Genomic DNA, 23,408 nt, shown 5'->3' on the forward strand with positions numbered 1-23,408 from the left:
GCAGGTAAGCACATGCATCTAACACAGACATCCACCCAGGCTGCGGCTCTTGAGCCGTACACACACTGTGTACTAAAGCCACTGTTTACAGAAAAAAAAACATTTGGTTGATCGCGCGATCTCTGCATGCCTGTCGCACATCCTACTTTTCCAGCCACTATGTAGCCAATTAGTACGAACATGTCATATGGGGGATCTTCGGGATTTTAAAGGCAAAAAGCGATTTGAGAATCGTGTTACATCAACATCCTTCTTCAAGGTTCTTTGAAGGACGTCCCAGAAAAAGATAGCAACCCTGCATTCAATGAAGCAATTTTCTATAGTGTCTTCACACGGACATAAACTGCAATTTTTTTGACCATGGGACATATCGACTACCTCTCGCCTGCAACCATATATCTTAACTAGGAGGAATACTGTGTGCAGTTTGAAGAAAAACGATTTAACGCCATTGAGCGGACACGTTTGAACAGGTTTTGGTATCCGCAACTCAACTAAGAGACGCGATAAAGAGGTGCAGGGAACATCTCGTCTACTATTGCTGCAAACATTGCTTTTCTAGAAACAATAAATGAACTCCGTGCTCAAGCAAACTTAAAAAAAAAAACGGAATGTCTGAACAGCTTTTTTTTAAAGAAAACCTGAAGATGCATCTGGTACAACCAGATCTAGAAGGTATTGGACGAGTCGATTAAGCTGCAACATCTCTCACAGGAACGGATGCTCAGCATTACTTCACTTCACATGATTACCTCTAAAACCGCATTGGAGGGGTATTACAGAAGGGGTGGTTAATAAAATAAATATTAGAAACAGGCGCTCATTTTGAAATATGGGTGACAACAGCTTCAGTAAAGCCAGATGGGCTTCCGATGGCTGCGATGTACGTGTGGAAGGCCGTTCCAGTCCCTTGCAGTTCGAATAAAAAATGATGCTAGAAAAGTGGTGGTCCGGGCACGTGCGCGTGCAACTTTAAGCGGATGATCGGTGCGATGAGATATGTAGGAACTTAGTAGCACGATTTTGTACAGACTCGAGAGCATTTATGATGTAAATTTGAAGCGTGTTCCAGATGGGAGATGCATACTCAAGTTTCGATCTAACAAATGATTTGTTGGCCAACGCTTTTACTTGTTGTGGAGTATGACGTAGATGTCTCCTAAGAAATCCCACTGATTTAATATCAGCTAGGATGATGTTAGTAGTGTGCAAGCGCCAGGACAGATCACAAGATAGAGTGACATTGAGGTATTTGAATGATTCGGCTCTTTCTTTTGGAACATTAGCGACGGAATAGGTAAATCTGAGGGCGTTACGTCAGCGAGTGAAAGACACAACGGTTTACATTTGTTAGGATTTACGTTCATTAACCAGCGATTACACTATTCTTGTACATTATTAAAGTCACTCTGGATGAATGTGTGGACAAATGTGTTGTTAACTGTGCGGTAGATTAGTACACAATCACCTGCAAACATACAAATGTTACATGATACATGCGTTGGTAGATCATTAACATAAATTAAAAAGAGAAACGGTCCTAAGCTAGATCCCTGCGGGACACCTTACGTTAGGGGAGTCTGCTAGAATAATGGTTATTAACGAAAACAAGCTGAGAGTGGTTAGTCAAGAATTCTTCTATCGACTTTAATACGTCGGGAGGTAAATTTAACTGATACGCTTTTAGTAGCAAACGTTTACGAGGAACCGTGTCAAATGCTTTTGCGAAATGCAGGAACATGACATCAGTCTGAAGATTCTGTCAAGGATAACATGCAGGTCGTCAAGGAAAATAGCCAACTGCGTTTCACAAGATTACCCTTTTCGAAATCCATGGTGACAAGGGTGAAAAAAGCAGATCGAGTCTAAGAAGTTCATGGCATGCGAGTATATGACGTGTTCCATGATTTTGCAGGGGGCACTGGTTAATGATATAGGACGTTAAGCGCGAGCCGAACGTTTTGACAAAAAGCATAGACCACCTCCTTCTAGAGGGAGAGAGAGGTTGTCCCGTCTCCTTGCTTCACAATGGGAGCTCCAAATGAATGTGGCGAAAACGCGATGCAGCAATTGTATCTTCAGCCTTGAGCAGTGCAACACTGCTAGCACGTACATAAGAATGGCTACCAGAAACTCCTCGTAACACTACTGCAGGCTACAGTTTGACAGAAAATAGAAAAATTTCGTCCTTTCCAAGAGTTTACTTTCCGCTTTACTTCAAGAATTTCTGTCGTCCAGTGAGGATTACTGTTCCGAAACTGCGAAAACCATTGAAAGCCCTTGGCGGATGGATAAAATTAGGCTTATCGGCTAAGGAAGCGAACGATTAACTATCAGTTCAGTTGAGCCATGAGCGTAGCAAACTCCATTGGTTAATGTCGGTTCAATATTAATATGGTCTAGCACACAAAATAGGAATTGATGGCCAACGCTATATCCAAGGCTTTGGAAAAGTCAAGCTTAACTATGGCAACTAGCACAACCCTATCTGCACACATTCAATCACACCACGTGTAACATGGATATCAGTTTGAATCGACCGGCCTCTAGCACACGTCTGGTGATCCCCAACCATAGAACGAATCACATCCCGTAGTCTACAAGATAACATATTTGCATATATCTTATTATCTACATTGCAGAAATATATCGGGTGGTATCCTTCCACTTTCTGCATCTAGCTTGTCTTCATCATAACCCAGATTATTACCTTCACGATTGACGCGAAGGGAAAAAATAGATAATGGAGAGAATGTCTGATAAAATTCAGCTGTAAAGCCAGCAGGTCCCGGGGTTTTGCCTTTTGGCAACAGACCATTGCTATTAGTTAGTTCTTGAATGCCAATCTCTCTCTCTGTCGAATTACTCTTGTCCTCCCCAAACTGGGCCAAACACCAAATGAATTCTTTTCCAGATATTTCACCCCTGTTCACGGAAATGGTTTGAAAAAGGTCTTTATTATTGTCGGTAAACCCACTGACACTTAACGATGGCTCACTAACGATGCTGCCTCCGTACTCTACTTGGAGCACTTGTTTACATTGAAAGTGTCGGCGCTCATGGCCTATTGAACGGCGACAAGGCTGCTCATCGGTAAACCAAGGGGCACGTGCACGTGCTAGAGCACCTCCACATTTTTCTGCGCCTAATGTCTGTAGCTGTGCCTTGAAGTTGTGAATTTCTTTAATATTCTATCAATTAACAGAGCTGACGTGGGCCAGAATGTCAGTATCTTGGTTCACGTTGTTGTGTTATCACAGAGGCGTTCTTGCGCCTTTCATGTGGCGCCGCTGCGCAGTTGTGTGCGCGCGTGCCATGTGTCTGCTGGCGTTCCCTTGCTGGCGTGCCTATATCGAACGCACCCCGCACTGCTGTGTTTGTGGTTCATTCTTTTCCGTTACGGCCTAGCTTGCGAAATAAACAGTTTTATTCCATTGCTCTGAATCTGGCATTGCCTGCCGCGGTTGCAACACACGTCATATCTGTTGAATTGAAAGAACAGTGGGGGTATGCTATGCAGCTCAACGGAAGATACGCATCACTGCGTTTGCTACGTGTGAGGAGTCTGATTTTGCATGTATACTTGCAGCTGTATGCGCGACTGCAAAGGAAAAAAAAAAGCAGCTGCTTGATTTTTCGCAAGATTACTAAACTTTAGACATATAAACGTAATGCGTAGTGAAAATGACACGTAAGACGAAAGGGAAGACGAATACTTCTCGGTTGTCTTGGCTCTTGCATGCCCTTTTTGCGCTGCATATCGCGTAATGCAGTATAAACTATAGACCGCCAGTCTCTTCTGCTCAGGTACATATATGTTACAAGGATTGTCAGCAAATGAGCAGTCTCTACGCATATCTACATGTAGAATGGTATAAGTTTGCGGTTCGGTGTACACATATATATCATAGAAAAATATAACGTTTTCTCTGTCAACCGCAATTACATGCAGTACGTTTCTTTCCTTATTTTTCTTTTGCACTTCGTAGGTGTCAATATATTCATTCAATGAACGAATTCTTTTTTGCGAAGCGCATTTAAATGCCTGGGGTTTACTCTACGTGGATAATCGAGGCCTAAAACTTCTTAGAAACCAAGATAACCTTCTCAAACCATTTTTCAAATTTTAGAAACTTAAAGATACAATGTACAATGAAGTATTTTTTTTATCATGGTCAAAAACAACAATGTCTCTATGTATGCCGTTCGGGGAGGACGCTTTGTAAACAGTTTCAAGAACATCTTGCCACAAATGTTTATTCAACATTTCATAATATACCAAGACGTCTACACGTCTTTCAAGTCCTTTCAAGAAGTTTAATAGAAGTTTACTGTTTCGCGGGTTGGAACAACACGATAGTGCCTGTGTCTCCGGTGCTTCGTTCCAGGTTAGGAACTTATGGCGCAAGAGAACAAGGATTAGAAGGGAAACGGAGAGAATCCCTCCGTCCCTCTTCGCGTCCTTGTCTGTTTTTCGGACTTCGAAGCAAACATGGCGGTCGGCGGTCAATCCGATGACGGCGAGACAGGCCTGCCGTCATCGAGTTTCTCCCCGCAAGGCCTCCGCAGCGCTTCCGCCGGATAGCGAGGCTTTTCCACATAACATTGGGGTGCTGTGGTTATTCCTGGGGGCTGGTTTCACTGTATTTGCATGGTCACGCCACGACGCCAGCTCGTCGGAAACAGCGCAACAAATAACGGCGTTAGGAGCGCATGATGCTCCGATTAGCAGGTCTGAGTCACCATGTCAGAAAACGAGCCGAAGTTTTCACGACTACGCCTAAGTTCGTTGCATGTGCGCTGACAAATTTCAGCAGTTTGCCGCTCAAGAAATTACAACGTGTGAATACTTGCATATATTATAAAGCTCCTTTCTTCAGTCCACAGCATACAGAAAGCTTCAGTCCACAACTTGCTTGGTACGGTAACAGGGGAGGACATCTTTGAAGCGTACAGTTTGTAGTGGGGTGAACTGAAATTTGTGAACATTGAGGGCGGGAAAATCACATCGGGAGTTAAAAATGTCGCAGTTTCGCCCGAAAGGCGAAGCATCGATTGCGATAGCAAATTAGTAGAGAGCTATTCGGAGTAGGAATAGTAGTTTTATCGGCTGCATAAACTTGGACACATTGGCTTACTAACTGAATTAACAATCGTGGTGTCAGCGCGCACAAGCAAACATGAATAGATCACACTGAATGACCGCAGCCAACGACTGTCAAAACGCTGGCAGCAAGCGCAGGTTCGCGCGGTCTATCGCTTCAACGGAAACTGAGCGGCGAATGCACAGCGCATACAAAGGTCAGAGCCATGTGGAGAAAGAGACGGTGCGGACGACCGGCATCACCGGGCAAAGCGCAAAGGAGAAGTTGTTGGCAGAGCAGAAGCTGCCCCCCTCCCCGCCTCTTCCCGCTTTGTTGCTTTCGCTTGGGAGATTGAGTGGCAAGATACGCCTTTGGTGCCGGAGCACTGCGCCGCCCCGCCTCCCTCCCTCCCATACCCCCACGGTCTTTCGCGCGACCTTCACGTTTGCTTTAGGCCGAGCGTTCGCTCTCCGGGATAGCGCGCGGGGGGGGGGGGGGGGGGGTGTTTCGCCCTCCGTGATAGCGCGCGTCCCCCGCGCGCTTTCGCTAGCGCATACGGCGCGCGGCGACGATTTTATCGCCCTTGAAATCTATACGGAACCTTACGGCGACGCCGACGGCAGAAATCCGGTAGAAGTGTCCAATATAATTGCTATCGCAATAAAATGACTTGTAGGACAAATAATTGCACCTAATGACGTTGGCCGATTCTCGATGTCATTCTTCGTACATGGCGTGATTCACCAGGAGGTCCTCTGTGCGAAATACGTGTTCTTTGAGCTGTGATTGTTATCAGGTCGCATGGGCTCAATCATCGCCAGTTCTGTTAATTCCTCAAGAAGTCGGAACCTAAGTTTGGGGTCCTTCTGCATTACAGGGCAATTCGATCACCAATCTGCGTAAAAGCTTTATCTCGTTTCTTTAACTTTAGAAGAAAAAGTTCCTTGCACAGAAAGATCACCCCGAACCATTACTGTCCAGTGAGGAGTAGCTTTTGAAATTGGCCTATTGCGTCGACCAACGTACCACATGAAAAGCTCGATGTGAAGCTGCAAGGAGAAAAATATCTTATTCATGTACATGAACATAAAAGACTTCAGGTCAAAACTGCAGTTTTTATTTTGAGAAACAGGTGCAAAATTGAAAGTGGGTGCATTTCCCCTGCTGTTTGAGGATTTGTGCGAGCAAAGTAGTTCATTTTGTTACCCACTTGTGAAAAGACTTCTCGCCGATCTGCACACAGAATTTCCTGAGCGTTTTTCTGACCTTGATGCAGGAAGGAAGTACTGCCAACGTTCCGAAATATATTTAGCAATGATGTGGATGCACTGACAGGTTCCTTTAAAGTGGATTTAATTAAACGGCATTCAAACGACTTCTCGAACGACAAGTACACAAAAGAAAATGTAATTTCTATAAATTACAAGGTTGTGGACAGTTCCCAAACTTAAAACAATAACCCCGCGGGCACATGTCAATCTTATAGTACTACCTATCTTTGTAAGCAAACCTTCCCAAGAAGTTGGAAGTGAAGGTACAGGGTTAATTTGTCGGAAGAACACCTGAGTTACTTGTTTATCATCGACACATCAAACAACTTGCTGCCACAGTTCATTGAAATAAAAAAAGTCGAAGCATCGGGTCCACAACTCACGTTAACTCTCGTTCTAAGTTTAGGCAATGGGACGTAATTCTCATGCGTCCAAATAAACTACATTACGCTCAGTGATCTGTGCAGTAGTTTGCTGTCGTCACATGCTTTCTAATTTGTACACATGCTAATATTGTAAATATGTGAATATGCTAATGTAATTATGTGAATATTTCGTATCCTCCGCATTTTTTTTGAAACTTGTACTCCACATTGTCATTGGCGTGATTACCACATTTGATAGTTTTGTTAATCAGCTGCTTCTGCTATAGTATGCTGGAAGTTGTAGCCGTTTCGATTGGCTCTATTCTGATAGTACAGTTGTACATTGTAGTCAGTGACCACCATCGTTCTTAGTCGCCAATCAATAGTAGACAACCGCGCATTGGCGAAGGGAGGAGAGGAAGAAGAGACGGACACAAGCGCTGACTTCCAGCTAATATTTTTATTAAGAAACGCGCAAACATATTTACAGTCGCACCCATGATTTCCAAATGAATTGCCGCGTTGCCGCGTTGAAGAAACATAACAAATAAAAAAAAAACATCGTAAGTAAAAAAGAAAGAAAAGCAGAACAAAAATCATTATCAGTCTTTAAAAAGTCCGCCTCCATTCTACCCTATTAAAGTGGATGTAGAGCGGTTGCTGCCGACGGTATTGACCCTTTTCGCGGCGATCCCGTGGGCGCTGCCATGTTTGATCACGTGGTGACGGGTCCATTGCTTGCCTCAACTGCCTCCGTTGCCTCCTTCTTTACAATGGAAGTGTACGACGCCGGTGCGGCTTAGAAAACCTGTTTTCGGAGATATCGTAGACGGTGACTAGGTGGACGACACGAAGCTTTGATCACAGCTTCAGAGAACATGTAAAAGCGCTTTCGGAGCTGATTAAGCTATGTCCAAACGGCGCAAGCAGCCTATTTGGTGCTTGTTCTAAAAGCGGGGCTAAATATGTATTCCAAGCTATCCCAGCTTTTCGATTATGAATTCAGTCAGGATTAGTGTGTTTTGCTCTTTGTTCTTTATTCGGCAAATATTTTGAAGCAGTGGCTTGTCAGTTTTTGACTCAGTGAAGTTCCTCGGTGCGGCCACTGTCTGATTATTTTCTGCCTTATCACTCGCTGGTGTGCTCAGTTCCGATATATTTGTTCTTGCTGCGCACAATGCTTGAAACGTAGCTGTTTTGTACATTGTAATACCTTGTAGCAAATATATATTACAGCTAGTAACTCGCTCACTCTTGTGGACCGTCACGAAACATTCCGCTTCGACCATTCGTGCGCCATAGGTGTAGTCCGTCATTTATTGTGCGTATACAGTGCGCATATATTCAAGTGTGCGCCCATTCACTTATTCTTGATACGTCGGCGATAGAGTGGGCGTATGTTTTCCTGCCATTTGGGACAGATGTGTATAGAGAACGTGCGCGAAACTTACTATGACCGGAAGCGGCGCTACTCCCTTTGTCATTGTTTAACGAGTGCTACTCACTCTTGCCGACGTTCTGGGGATGAAGCCGTTTCTTTGAAGGTTAGCGATACAAGCCTGGCAGATGAGCAAATTTCTGTATCCTCGAGGAAAGCCATACATCTCGACGTGCCGGTAACACGTTCGGACAGTTGCAGCAGCGGTCCGCGAACTTGGCCACACAGATTCATTCTATTCCTTAACATGCCAGTCACTATTTTTGCAGCCAACTACTGCACACGCCTTCAATCGCACAGCTGATCGCACAGAAGCAAGGTAGAAGCAGTAATGGTTTCGTATTCGTGCGTGGTCGCTGAGAAGAGGTATGGTGCGCCGCCGTGAGCGCCATCTCGTTTCTCTGAAACAAACTGCTCCGCGAAAAGGGTCAATACAAGCACCATCACCACAAGCGACGTACATCGCGCGCGCACGCACGTGTGCGGAAGTGCAACATTCGTCCTCATTCTTCTAGGCCCTCCTCCAAGCGCAAGTGCCTTATTGAAATAATTAAATTTTTCAAAGTAAATTGCGTCAGACAATTCGCAAAGTAGGACTTACACACAAGCTGCAGACATGACATCTTCGGTTTGTAATTCAAATGTGCGAGAAAACATATTTCTGCTACGCGCAAGCTCAAAGACAAAGCCCTTTTATGGCTGCCGTGGGAGGTCTGTCTGAGAGGCCGCGGCCGCTATATAGGGGGTGGCACTGTTTTTGGGCGAGCACAGAACGAGCCCCCGAAGGATCACGACCAACTAGAGGCTAACAGTTTCGCTGTAAAAAGGAAAAAAAAAAGCATCAATGAGGCAATAGAGTGCAGTATTTGCGGTGCATGAATATATGCTAGTTCTTTTTTTTGTGTGTGTGCTTCCCAAGGTAACCGAAGGCTTACTGACACAAGCACCCTTGGCTTTAGCTGCGGCCTCAGTTGTTACCTTTGTGCGATCACTCGCATTCTTCGTAACAATTGAAGCCTGGTGAAAGATCCGCGAAATATATATATATATATATGTTTGGGCCCTTGTTCATAGAAATCTTCGCTGGAAGTCAGCGCTCGTGTCCGTCTCTTCTTTCTACCGTCTGTTGAATGAATGAATGAATTACCAAGTAGCCCGGTCATACACTTTGAGAATCTGAGAGCCTTTGTAATTATGTTGAAGTTTCTTTCCTACTTCCTGCATACGCTGCCTCAGTGCCTTGTTTCAGTGCTGTCGCACGTTGCGATTGCCGTATGTGTCACTTCGATTCATCTCCTGGGCCGCTATCTTGTACGCGTTCGAAAAGCCGACTTCCTGTTTCGTCTCACACGATTGCCCAGGCCCCGCCGATATCACGGCCTAGGCCAATCTACGCCAATCGGGTGAGGTGAAACCGAACGTAGGCTTTTCGAACGCGTACAAGATAGCGGCCCTGTTATCTGTAAATGTTGTGAAACTCATACGCGCTCTAGAAAGCCTTTATGTTCGGCGTGTTCCGTGCCAAAACTGTACGACGTTGTTATAAACTAAATAGGAAGTTCCGACATAAATAAATTTTAACTCCGTGCCTCAGATGTTGCTTTTTTTCTTTTTTTCTTTTTTTTATCCACGCTTGAAAGCGTGCGATGAAACACCTACTCCTTGGGGCTTGACGATTTGGTCGATTACCGATCGGGTAATGTATTAGTGGCCCAGTCGGGGTTAATTTTTCGTCCAAGTTGATCGAGCAACACAAAGAAAATTAGCATAGCCTGTCATTCGAAAATGATTGTGCGCACCTGAACATATCTCGAAGTAACTAGTTTACTTAGGAGTAAGGTATCTTGTACGGCAATAATTATTGTTCGTAAATGGCATATCTCAAAATATGGAAATTAATTAAGGCTGCATATATAAACTAACAACACTAACAGCTCGAGCATTGTATGCTCCGCGCTCACGCTGTTAGTCGAGATATGTTAAACCAACTAGTGCATACCGGCCCCTTGCAGAAGGCTGCATGGCTGCAATCACAGAGAGCAGAAAGTAAAAAAAAAAAACGAAAGAAAGAAAGATGTGCGGTTTTCAAACGCGTAGTCATGTACCATTTATACATTTCATTTTAATAAATGAAACTTATACTGCAACCAGCAAGAGTCGTATTTCATTTCAAATTATAAAAAAATAAAAAAGAACATTGTCAAGGATAAGATAGCGCTATGAACAGGATAGAGAGGGAGGTGAAAAAAACACGAGTGCTCTCTCTCTCTCTCCCTGCGTATTGTGCTTTTTCATTATTCACAATGCTGCACCTACTGGCATATTCTTATAGATAACTGAAACATAAATAGTACGGACAAAGGTTAACACGGATTTCTAAAAATACAGGAGTTGCGGTAATGGCACACAAGCAAAAGAAATAGCCCTTTGTAATTAATGGTGGCGTTTTCCCTGACCCCCTCAACGTCTCGCATATTTATCCTTGGTGCAGATGAAATTACTGAAAAAGCAAAACAACTGCGCGATACCTTGAAATATACACAAGTTTGTCTGCCACCTACGAGTGTTTAAAATTTCAAGTTGATGTACCCACGGTGACTTGACAGTAAAGGCGAAATTCTAGTCTTCAAATACTTATTTCGTTCCTTTTGTGGTCGTCGTGCCAGAAGGCGAACGCTGCTAATTAAAGTAGGGTATTATCTCAAAGAAGCATGTCCATTAATTGAAATTAAAAATTTAGTCTAATGTCCACTATCGTTGCTTACGTTTACGAATTTATATTGACGAATATTTATTTCATTCTTTTATTTTCCGGCTCTCGATACCATTACTGGTCACCCATCCGGCTCTCTGCCCGAAAATTTTGGAGACCCCTGGTCTAGAGGAAAACGAAAAAGAAACTTCTAGGGAATGTGATAAGGAATTTAGGAACATAACAAAAGGAAGAAGTATGCAAGATTGCAAAGAGGGGAGGAGGGGGGGGGGGGGGGCGATGAGACAGCAGTGCCCAGACAAACGAAGACGCGCGTTCGCAGCACTTCGTGACTTTCTGGGAGACACAAAGTTTGTGCAGCCTCTTTGAAAGGGAATCAAGCGTGAATGTGCTCAGTACTTCGTGCACGTTTATTTGCACCTGCACGTATCTTGTTTCATGGTGCCTCGTTCCTCGATGCGTGCAACTGGCTCTTTTTTGTGTTTGTTTTGTTTATCACGCCATGACTGCACAGATAGAGATTGTTCTGGTAACGCCCGTTGTGACTGGACGTTCGCGTGTCGCTGATACAGCGCGTTCTGACTATGCAGATTGTATAGCAGGCTATATGCGCCCGAGTTATGCGATGCTCTATTTCACCGCTCGTTGAACTTTCTGCCTTGTTTTCTTTTCTGTTTTTTTTTACATTGCTTAGTCACTTGAATTTATAGTTGATGAGCATTTTAGCCGGCTCTTACGGGGAGCATTGTTTTAATATGTCATGATAATTTATTATTCAACAACAACGAGCACATTTTCTTGATGACTTTTTTACTTACACCACTTTCACAGTAGAGTGTAGAATGTCAAAAGACCAATAACATAAAGGGTCATGACTCCCATTTCGAAGCACTCTCGACGCGTCATTACTTCTTCGTCGGCAATGGCTGCTTGTCGCTGTTGAGTGTGAGCGTCCAGATCCCAATTTTCGGCTGCGGCGCATCCCTGCGGCTCGTGAGTGTTTTGCACCGCTGGCGGCGAAGGTGTCACCGAGGCCTCTGCCGCGGACCTCGTGCGAGGCTGGCCGAATAGGTAGAAGCTTATCACCGTGAACACTATGGTCACGACGATATTCAAAGCAATCATAAGCATCGTGTCGAGTCTGGTGGTGCCCTGTTAGAAAAAAGACGGGACTTCAGCAATGGCAAATCATCAGTGATCAAGTGCCATGACACACACACAGAGAGAGAGAGAGAGAAGTGATGAAGGAAATGCAGGGAGGTTAATTAAGTTTTGCCCACTTGGCTATCATGCGCTGGGAATCGAAGGGAGAAAATGGACTGAAAGACGAGAGGGAGGCAAGTTCACGGTATGCATGGACACACAAACACATAGTAAAGCGCTCATCGTTGATCCCGAGAGACGTTTAAGAACCCCAAATGGTCAAACTTAATCCGGAGCCCTCCACTACGGCATGCCTCATAATCTGAACTGGTTTTGGCACGTGAAACCCCAGAAAGAAGAAGTTCATCCCGAGTGGTCGCACGTTATGACAGCAGCGAGCGTGCGGTCTCAAGATAGTTCCGGTCGCGTGCATTATTACCGGAACTGCAAGTGTGTTTTTAAGTTGTTGCAATGTAGGGGAAGTCTCCTTTTACGCTTTCAGATAAAAGAAAGGCGCATAATGACTCAACGCCAATAATTACATTTTTTTTCGTAAAACTTAGGGCAAACTTCACTTGTGAATTTGTAGTTATGTAAAGGGGAGAAATTAACTGAAAATCTGCGTGCTTTTTTTAACGCAATTCTGCAACTCGTTATTGCCTTTATTGCCCGCTAAATGTAGTGCGTTACGACAGTGGGCGAAACCGGAAGCTATGCAGAGCCTCTGTTTATAAGCAGCCAAAGTGATCTCAAGAGACGCAGCAGCGCTATTGGGGCTTAGCACATCGGAGACGCACGAGGCCGCAATAACAAGATTTTCTCTTCTGTAAAAGGTGAGCCATCTTAGTGCCCTAAAGCCGCCGTTTAATGGCAAGCCACTCAACTTCATGTGATGAGCAGTCACAGAGGATAGGTGTTTAAGGTTTGTTTTAGGCCATATGTGATAGAAAGCCATGACATTTTAATGCTTCCTCTCTCGTCCATCACGCTTAGCGAGTACCACGTGGTAGATCATGTGTTTAACGTTTCTATAACAGTGGAGCCATGTTGCGGTCCACGAAATGAGTCAGCGACGGGACCATATGACGCATGAATTTACTGGTATACGCTGAGCCCGCGCGAACAGTTCGCGCGCGCATCTTCTTGCTTTGCGTTGTGCGGAGTGGCTTTACCTACGGCTCCATGTCATAGATGATCAAAACAGGGCGACGTGAATACCGGCACGAAAAAAAGTGCGCGGCACCATATATGGACGTTTCAAGGGCTAATTTAGAATAACGTGGGCGGGGGAAAACATAGAAAGAGAAAGTGAAAGCTAGAAAAAAAATAAAATAGCAAAGTTCAGCCTTCTGACAAATAAGAAACTTAGCGATATCGAGTCTATTCAAGCAAATTATATTTTCCTTTGGCAGAAATACAGAAACTGTTCAGTTTGATGCATTTTGAGGCATAAATTTAATTGAGATCCTGCATTGGTGGCGAACTTGTGCGGTGCCATTGTAAAACAATGATGTTAAACGGTCAGGCGAATTTTAGAAGAAATAAAAAGGCAAATATCTTTACTCCCAGATTTGTTATTTTCATTGTGTTTTTTTTATTGGCCGGAAATAGTCTGGTATGATCTTTTACGGCGTAGTAAACTAAGCGGCCCATACTGCAGCTGTTTCTGGTTCTTCGGGCTAAATAACGTGCAGATTTGGGCTATATCGTTGGGTTCTATATAAAAAAAAGAAACACAAAAGACTCGGATGAAGGACAAGATAACGCAAGCGCTGACTGAAGCTGGAGGTATTATTGAGTTGCAAGGCACCTCAACGTTGACTTTCTTTACACAACAAGAAAACCCCCCAGATGAAACAACATTCTAAAGAAAGCGTTAGCTGCAAGACCGCAGGAAGAATAGCAACATGGGAAAATATTGTTCAATCAAATAGCCCAACTTCGCACTCTTCTACAGATGAAGCAGTGAAATAACCGATACTCACTGCGGAAAAACCCGGCAATAACACCTCGTTCTCTGTAGCCGAACCCCAAAGGACGATCCAAGGCAGATATATCACGAGAGCTTTGGTCAAGGACTACGTAACTTGGATGGCCATTCGGCTAGTTGGACGAAGACAGCTTCTGGTAAGCGTTGAACGCGGTAAAGAAGCTCCAATTGACGAAGGGCAAACTCTCCCAAGAGTATAATCACTCGATCGGCGTTGACAGCAATCCCAAAGCACGGAAGACTCCAGAGAGGCTTGAACACGTCAATCCTCTGTCACCAACATCGACCCTGTGTAGATTGTTGAAACAGATCACCCCTTTCTGGGTTAGTCGTTTTTATCATGAGGTTCATGGGGGTTGCCGAATGATAAATAAGATATTCGGACAAGGCTGCTGTATTGGACAAAGATCCCCTTGTGAACAAAATTTATATATCTTTATTTTATCACTTAGATAATGTACGGCCTTTCAGTCTGGTTTCCGCAGCAGCCCCAGTACGCAGTCTCTACTACCGCCGGTGCATCATCAACGGAACCCAAAGGGAGAATAAGGGCTAACAGGGCGTTCTTGCAGCCATTGACTTCAAAACGCTTTCCTCGTGGTGGCCTGCAATGCCCTGATCAATGATATTAAAACACTTTCGGGGCATTACAGGTTGTTTCTCACATTTTGCGAAAACTTTTTTGAATGGTCGCACTTGAGAGGTCCTAAGTGGAAGTTTGGACCACAAGATTTACGTGAATCGACTTCACGAGCCTCAAGGAGGTATATGGGTCTGAACCGATACCAAGAGTGTCACTGCAGCTAAGCCGTGTCCATTGTACCACTTGGGCTCTGCCAATCCTTCGAACGTGACCTGCCTCTACAGGGACTTGAACTTTAGTACCTCAAGCGCGCCAAAAGAAAGCCCGTGAAACCACCAAAAAGCCACCGCGGTGCGCTGCTTGCACGGAAAAGTGGCTTTGCTTTAAGCACGGAAACTAAAGCTACGCTACCAATAACACGTCCCAAACAACTGAAAGTGATCTTTTAAAATAAGACTTCTACGTAACAAATTACATGTGAATAGTTGTAACAAACTATAGGTACTGTTATTTTTGTAATTTATTGATTACTTTTTCTACTCACTAACATACACTTCAATTCAGTTACTATTTTCAGTAACCAATTACACGTAACCAGTTACTCTTTTGACGAGACATGCTGTAACAGACGGCGTTGTTTAGAGCACTTGAATTCGCCGGAAACTACAGCAAGTATACCGAGGTCGTGGCATGCAGCAGCATCGCGGATACGCAGAATACAGATCATCAAACGCAGGAATCAGTGTTTGTTTTGTTATCTCTTTACCGACAATTTAAACTGGTGCTGCTCTGGCTCGATAGCGACAGACACATCCGACGTTTGTGGCAGGAAATCACGCACGCATTTCCAGCTTCTCATTAGCTCTACCGAGAGCGCCTTCGAGCTCCAGCAACAACGAAGTGCTGCGCTTCATAATAAACCTAGATGCGCGAGCATCACGGCGTTGAATAGCCAAAAATCTTGTTCGCAAGTTCGCACAACGCCGCTCTTCTCTTCAGTGTGCACATCGAGCTAGTTTTCTGTTTCATTGTTGTCTTTACAAGATAACGAGGAAAACGAAATTTGGAAAAGCAATTATTAGTGAAGATAAATAATGTACGCTTTCTTTTAAACTGGTCTACGTTAGCTGGGACGCTCCGTATGTTTACATGATCAGGAAAAATAGGTTGTAGACATACCACTTGCTCCACAGCTAGCATTTTTGGTCACCGATTTCAGGGAGGAGCAGTCACCGTAGAGGTCATCTGCCAGGAAACGCGTAAGGGATGGAAGGCCAGGAGGTTCCATGGTGTCGGGAGCCAGGGTGCAAAAAGTGCTTGAAGCCTGGTCGTGCCCCAACACATGTCCCAAGATTATACGGGATATTCTCGTAGGCATTGACTAGATTAGTTCTCCATGAATGGCAGTTCATGTGCATTTTTTTATATTTCTCAATGTTCACATGACCTAACTGTTAATGCTTGTGTCGTTCTTCTACACTTGTGATCTTTTTTTCGTTATCTGATTCCTTTCATGATCCTTAGTTTCTTAGTGCTTTGTTATTGTGCTGCAGATTTGTTTTGGCGACGTCTTGCAGTTTCGTTACTTTTTTAGGGGTGTGCGAATAGCAGTTTATGATACTGAATCGAGTACAAATCGAATAGAACCAGAGATGATTTGAATCGAATAAGAAGTATTTTTACGGATAGCTTGCAAATAATGTACAGCCATTTTCGCATCCTGGTATTGACAATGGACAGTTTTTGTCATAATAGTGTAAGTCAGAAAACCTGCTCTATTAAAAGCTCGAAGGGAGCATTAGGAATATCGTAGCAGATTGTTTGCGACCTCCCGGTTCTTCAGAGAATACGCGGTCATGCATTATTATATAAAGCTTGTAAAGGTAACGTTAAGGGCTAAATACTATTTGTGTATACCTTCGCAACCAAACCAGACATGCGTGTCGTTCGCAGCGATGGCTGCATAAAAAAAAAAACGCACTTTTTCTCAAGTTCAACTTGTCCCGGCAGATAGCGCCGCGATTGTATAATGTATGTTGCATTGAAACGTATTCTAATTTAACCCCATAAGAGGGACGGGGGGGAGGTGACACAAGTGCGGAAATAAATAGTACCAAGTGATATCAACTGCCGATTGCATGTATTAACATAATATTGCGAGTGATCATGTTTAGCCGGAAGTGCCTGGCAGTGTGAGTGACGCAGCGGTCTCTAAAACGTGAATGAATTGAATTGAATTCATGGTGTTTTACGTGCCAAAACCACGATTTGATTATGAGTCACGCCGAAGTGGGCAAATCCGGATTAATTTCGACCACCAGCGGATTTTTCACATGGGAAAAGTTCTGTGCACTTGATCTCACGGGCGACTAATACCGACCGCAACATTGCCCAAGGTTAGCGGTATAGAAAACTTCATGCTGGCAACTCTGGGATGCTCACCAAAACTATCTCTTTCGTGTACCCAGAATGGAGGCCGAAATTCCCTAGTCAAGTCGACCAGTTGAACCGGCGAAGTGAAACTCGCTGTGCATATTTTTTCGCTGCTGCCCATATGATTAATGACGGACCCGCCTATGCGCATTGTTCTGTTTACAATATATTCTGTGTTTATTTGTTTTATAGGCTGACTTTATTTGAACTTGTGAATCGACAAGTCGCGAACTTGTGAATCGATAAGTCGCGCAGTGTGTGCCGCTATGAGATGCAGAATATGCAAAGGCACAAACGGAACCGAGATCGAGTTTTCTCAGACTTACAAAATTTATACAATAATCGGTTCAGGTCAGCCTGCTAGCTGGAACCATGCAGTGCTGATGACATGCTGATTGCAAAATAAACTGCACCACCATAAGTTTAGCAACTGCCTTGCGGAATAGATAGCATTACATTTGCTAAATGTGTTGAGCATCGACAAGATCGAACGACCTACAGAACGCTGATTTGCGCATGGCAAGATATGTCAAGGACGGGTCTGATGGGCCAGGGAAGCTAAGAAACCGCCACAACAAACAGGTGGGAGCTCGGCAGGTAGGTGAATGGCCCCGAAGTCCACGCAAAAACAAATAGAGGAATGCTAGGCGCCGCCACGCCGTTCAAATATCAGGTGAATGTTGAAGAGTGTGACAGTGACTAACCAGAAAATAATTTTAAGTATGGGGGGACCACATAAGTCGTCAAGAACGAGTCGAGAGAGCGTCCCGTCATCGTCAGTGCCCGATCGCTCAACACCAGACGGCCGTGGCCAGTCGCCTAGCTGAGGCTCACCTACCCTGTCTGCTAACTTGGATTTCTCATAAATAAATTAAATATAGTTTCATTTATTTATTCACTTTCTCTTCAGAATAAGCTGCAAGTGTAAACCTTGCGCCCACGTTCATCTCCTGTGTGCACACACGTTGAAATCTGGCGCACGCACGTACGAGGAGGGGGAGGCGATAAGGTGACCGCGGCACGCAGTCGCGTGACTTCACAAAGGGACATCTCCGCCTCGCAAATCTAGGGAAGCGCACAAGACGAGATCTGGCAACACTGGTGGTGTGTTCTGGTGGGGATTTAGTCGCTCCCCTTGAGCGCACCCCCACTGCTGCCTGCGCATGCGCTGCGTTGTATTCTAAGAGGCTGTAATTCTATTTGATGGGTCTACAAAGAAGGCGACCTTGTCTCCGGCATGGTCTAGTGGTTAGGATACCTGGCTCTCACCCAGGAGGCTCGGGTTCGATTCCCGGTGTCGGAAGTACTTGTTTGCTTTTTATTGTTATTGTTATTTTCTTTAGTACGCACTGACGGGGTACCATCTTTCAAATGCCTATGCAGCTAGCTCTCGATAAATTCTGAACTCGCCCCACGGCATAGGCTTTCTGCAATATTATATCTGTACATCCTGCTTCTCGCGCTGTTCGTTCCTTGTTGGCGATCTCTCACTCCGAGGCCATGATTTATGCGTACTGCAGTCATCGCCACTCGTATTCGCGAGGACTGCGGCGGAAGGGAGGAGAGCAGTGAGATAGGTTAGGTTAGGGTGACGGCAAGCCAAGCAGATGGTCACACTGGTCTCCTCCCTTCTGCCGCGGACCTCGTGCCTCCCTCGTTTTAGCAACGCGGCGCATGCGCAGACAGCAGTTGGGGTGAGATCAGGTACAAAAAACGTCTGCCTTTTTACACGGCCCCAATGCACGGGTCAAGAGCGTTATTACATTTTGCCTCCATCGAAATGCGACCGCCGCGGCCGGGATTTGATCCCGCGAGCTGGGCTCCAATGCGTTATTTCCACTGTAGATGGGATGAAAGTCAGCACATTTTCCCGTGACTTTCATGCTTCATGGTGTCAAGTCGATAACGTAAAGCATTGAAAATATATTCGAAAGATATTTGGATTTTTGAGTGGGGACCTAATCGAATAGTGACCATTCGATTCGAGGACTAAATCTAATTGGGCATTCTTCGATTCGTTATTACAATTTGTAGAATATTCTCACACCGCTACTTGTTTTTCTTTCGTCGTTAAGATTTTAGCTACCTAGCCCTTTCTATAGCCAAACTTCCCGTGTTTCAGGGCAAATAAATAAAGAGAAGGTGCCAGAGGGGGAGATGTGGTTACATGTAATGCCGACAGAGAACACAAAGGACGCTTTTGTCAAGGTCAAGAAACCAGCATCACGTGCCTACTCGAAATGAACGTGCGCCAAAGAATCATTTTGTCCTGGTCTCCATCTCTTTCCTTATCTGGGGTGCTTGCTTTTGTTAGCAGAATTTTCAAAAATCGATCCCCTGTGGCATATATCACAAATTGACTCATTGAGCTAGATTACTCTCAGAGGCAGACATTGTTTACAAGATTAATCAAAACGAATATATTACTCAAAAATACCTTTTAAATTAATTACTTGATGCACATATAGCAATTTACGAATTGCAGTCGATGACATTGAAAGTCATATTCATTTGGGACAAATTCTGAGGATTACACAGAAATGCGTTCCTAAAGTTTGCATTGGTGTTCTAATAAGTTTTCAGGTCTAATGCGTAAAAAGAAGCCATTTGTGTGAAAAAAATTTACCGATGATTACGATACTCCGTAATGCGAAATTTGAGTGCAGCTTTGTACGTGTTTTAATTTCGCGATATATTGCCAGGCGCGGGCAATCTGTCTCGTGCGGCACGTTGCAAACGGAACGAAGTGTGGCGCGACTGCCTCGCTATAATCGGGAGATCGCGAGAGGCAGCGCGTAGGTGACGCGTGGGCGCGACACACAGCAGCCGCCGCAGGCAGACCTACGCTCATGCAGTGCTTTGTTTCCATATATGGTATCGGTGGCGTCATTGGTGAACAGACGACGTGAGCTACTCTGGCGCCACCTCGTAGCCATCGAGGCCGCAGAGCTAGTACTACGCTTTTCTTATCATGCTTTCGCCGCACCCACTTCCTGCGCTTTCGGACTCATGGTTCCGCTGGACCCTTCTTCATTTTCCTCCTCGCGCTCTTTTCACTATCGCCGCCTTTCATCCGCGCGCCGCGTTCGCTCTTTCATCCTTCGCTGTGCTCGTTCGCTCGGTTACGAGGATGTCCAATTACTTAAGGACGGCGCCGACGCTCGCCGCGGAAACAGGCGCCTAAGAGGTGTGCTTCAAAATGTAAGTGGAGAAAGAGTGACTTTTTACCTCAAGTTTGACAGTGTTTATTTCAAAACTGGAGCTAGTTTTAAAATTAGTTCCAGGCGGATGTACCTGGTGAAATCACTGACTACAGTTGGTGTACTGCAATATGCGCACTTAAGGAAAGTTTTGAAAAGTTGATTAGTAAAATTTTGTTAATTATTGATTACGCATTTTCATTTCCCGTGTAAGTAACTAGCGCCTCGTCAAATAATACAGCTGAATGAGTCAGTTTGTGCAATATGCTAAATGTATAATATTTAAAAATGTTTAAAGTATGTAAAGAAGTCCGTTATATCCGTGCCTTCCATTTGCCGAGTAGCTTTTTTGACGTGAAACTCTTAGTACTGTTCATTTTGCACGAAAATTAAGCTCCTGGACTTCCATACCAAGGGGAAGAATCACCAAGTTTGAAGCACAACAAACATGTTATTGTAAAGCCTTTTCTACAAACCCATTTTGATTTTGGTTTCGAGAAGGTTACGAGTCTTGGCATCAAGACGCTGAAGTTGGTCACTGGTGAGCGTAACATCGCGACGGTTCAGGCCTCGTTCCGATTCTCTGGGTAGTTTGCTGTTATACTTCAGAAGCAGGCATGAGGAGGGGGGAATGGAGGTGAGTATATTGTGTAGTCACGAGCATGGTCCTTAAACTTAATCACTCCAAAGAATAAGTCCATCTTCTCGTCGCAGCTATGTGTTCTCAGGCTTCAATTCCTCCTCTCCACGTCACCTTTGGGACAGGTCCAGAAAGGTAAGAAAGGGGCAGGCACCGCTGACCGAAACCAGGCTGATCGCGCGCACTGTACGGCGAACCGTACTAGTATAGCACATACTATTTCTCAATAAAAGTTTATAAATAGCGGAGCTGTTTAAGCTGACTGTGAGTCCCTAACGCGCGAACAGAAAATGTGGGCCGATCCTAGCGGTAGTGCAGAAAGGGTACAAGCGCAATGGCACATATCCCTGTGAACTAGGGAAAGTGTTTAAGCTCGAGGATGGTCCGTCGAGTGTGCGGCGCAAAACCTCCGATAGCCAATCAATAGGTAATCGATAATCGATCAATAATCAATAAATTACGGGAAATGTTGGGGATGACTTGGTAGTGCTTAGCCTAGCCCAAATAGGTGGCTGATCAGCTCCGCTGCTTCTATAGCCTTGCGCCACTAGTGCAAGCTACGCTAATTTTCTCATCGGTCACTTACTCTTACAACGGTCACTTACTCTTACAGAGACCCCAAACTTCGTGGCTCTTGTATCGCTTGCCACAAAACCTTACCGTCAGCCGGCAGTCTGGTGTGCGTTGCGTTCGGACATATTGTGTGATCTGGCGTGGTTTCCCATGATATTATTGACAAGCAGCAATTAGTATACCTCCTCGGATTTTCTTCGTACGTCCGGCCAAGTAACGTCGGTCGCTCGCACAAAAACGATACACATTTGTGGAATTTAAACCAAGGATCCTTAGCGGAGTAGCCACGAAATTGACACGTGGTACGTTCCACCGAGGGAGAAGTACAGCGGCAGGAGGAAAGCACAAAACGAACAATCGTGACAAATGCATAACAACAAAAAAGAACATAACAGAAAAAAAAAATGTTGGCGCCGGTTTTTCTTTTTGAGGCAAAGGATATTGCAGAAATTGTAGAAAAGTGTTTAGAAAGCTAGGTCACGATTTTATGGAATAAATAATGAGTACAGCTTTCTTTTTCTCGGTTTATTTTTGAGGGGGAAAGTAGCGGTGCAACATGCCCAGTTTCGCGACCAATGTGCAGTGGAACGTTACTTAACTGAAGTGATATTGGCGCGTTTGTCCGAACCGTTCGTTAGTGCATCTTTTCCTATTCCTGAGGCGAAAAAAAGGAAAAGAAAACAAAGCACATTTAAACAACGTCTTATGAGTTACTCAAACAACGCAGTAGGTTTTCATGACTTCAAGTGCGTGTATTGTAGGCGTGGGCGAATATAAGCTTTCTTGAATAGGAATCAAATAGGAATAGTGAAGCGCAGATAAACATATCTACAGCAATAACATTTATTTATTTATTTATCTGGATACCCTAAAGGCCCAGAAGGGCATTACATAGGGGGGGAGGGGGGTGTTGAAACGGGAATAACAAAGTAGTCGCACTGCAGGTGAAAATGGCAATTCAGTAGACACAAGAATGCAAGTCCAAATATAGCATGGTGAACAGAAAATAAAAGCAACAAGGTGTAATACTAACACAGACAAAGGAGAATTGTCCACATCGTATCCTAAAAATATGCAATGTAAAAATATAAAATAGAAAAACAATGTATAATATACAGTCAGTTCAGAGTAAAAAAGAAATGCTTTTCAGCTACAATCATGGCAGCACTTAACAAACAATTTGAGCATCAGGTGGATAACTTTTGTGTCAGGTGGAATTGTGTCAGTTTCTAATGAAAACGCCAACTGTTACTGTATACAAAAAGAAAACTATTGTGAAATGCCTTGACGTTCAAGAAACGATTGCAGCGCCGACAGAAAAGATTGAGGATCATTGATAGTGGCAAGGCTAGATGGCAATGAATTCCATTGATCTATTGTTAGTGCTAGAGGTGAGTTGCGGTATTTTTCAGTATGAGCGAAAGTTGGTTTGACTTTCTATGCGTAGTCTAATCAAGACGGTATGCGATGCGCAGGAGAAATATGTGAGCGGGAAAATGACGTGTTACTATGGAACATAGTGTGAAAAAAGGCTAATCGGTCAGATGTTCTGCGCATGGCGAGTGATGGCATTTTGAGGGAGTCTTTCAGTTTGGTGACGCTTTGGAATCGCGAGTAAGGTGACAGGATGAACCGTGCGGCTTTGTTTTGGACCGCTTCGAGATGGTTAGTCCAGGTGACATCATGGGGATGCCAAATGATGGAAGCGTATTCTAACGAAGGCCGAATGAGCGAGTTATATGCTAATAGTCTACTGTCACGTGTAGCGAGGTGAAGGTGCCACTTGAGTAGGTGATGATGATGACAATTATCTGGGATCCCCTTTACAACGCGGCGGTGACAAGTAGATATCTAGCCTGCTTGAGTTATAAGGTGTGCTATACACATGCTTTTCATTCTAGCATTTTTGTATATATACAAGGGGAAGTAAAAAAGTAAAGGAACTTTTGTGAAAAAGTACATTTATTCTAATGAT

General features: G+C 44.4%; 1 non-coding gene across 1 annotated transcript; it reads left to right on the forward strand.

The window, feature by feature from the left end:
* The first annotated feature begins 18,251 nt into the window (after positions 1 to 18,251).
* Trnae-cuc (transfer RNA glutamic acid (anticodon CUC)) lies at positions 18,252 to 18,323 on the forward strand. Its single transcript has one exon. It is a non-coding gene; the product is annotated as a tRNA-Glu (tRNA).
* Positions 18,324 to 23,408: the final 5,085 nt, after the last annotated feature.

The sequence above is a fragment of the Dermacentor silvarum genome, chromosome 4 (assembly GCF_013339745.2).
Source record: "Dermacentor silvarum isolate Dsil-2018 chromosome 4, BIME_Dsil_1.4, whole genome shotgun sequence".
Lineage (NCBI taxonomy): Eukaryota > Metazoa > Arthropoda > Arachnida > Ixodida > Ixodidae > Dermacentor > Dermacentor silvarum.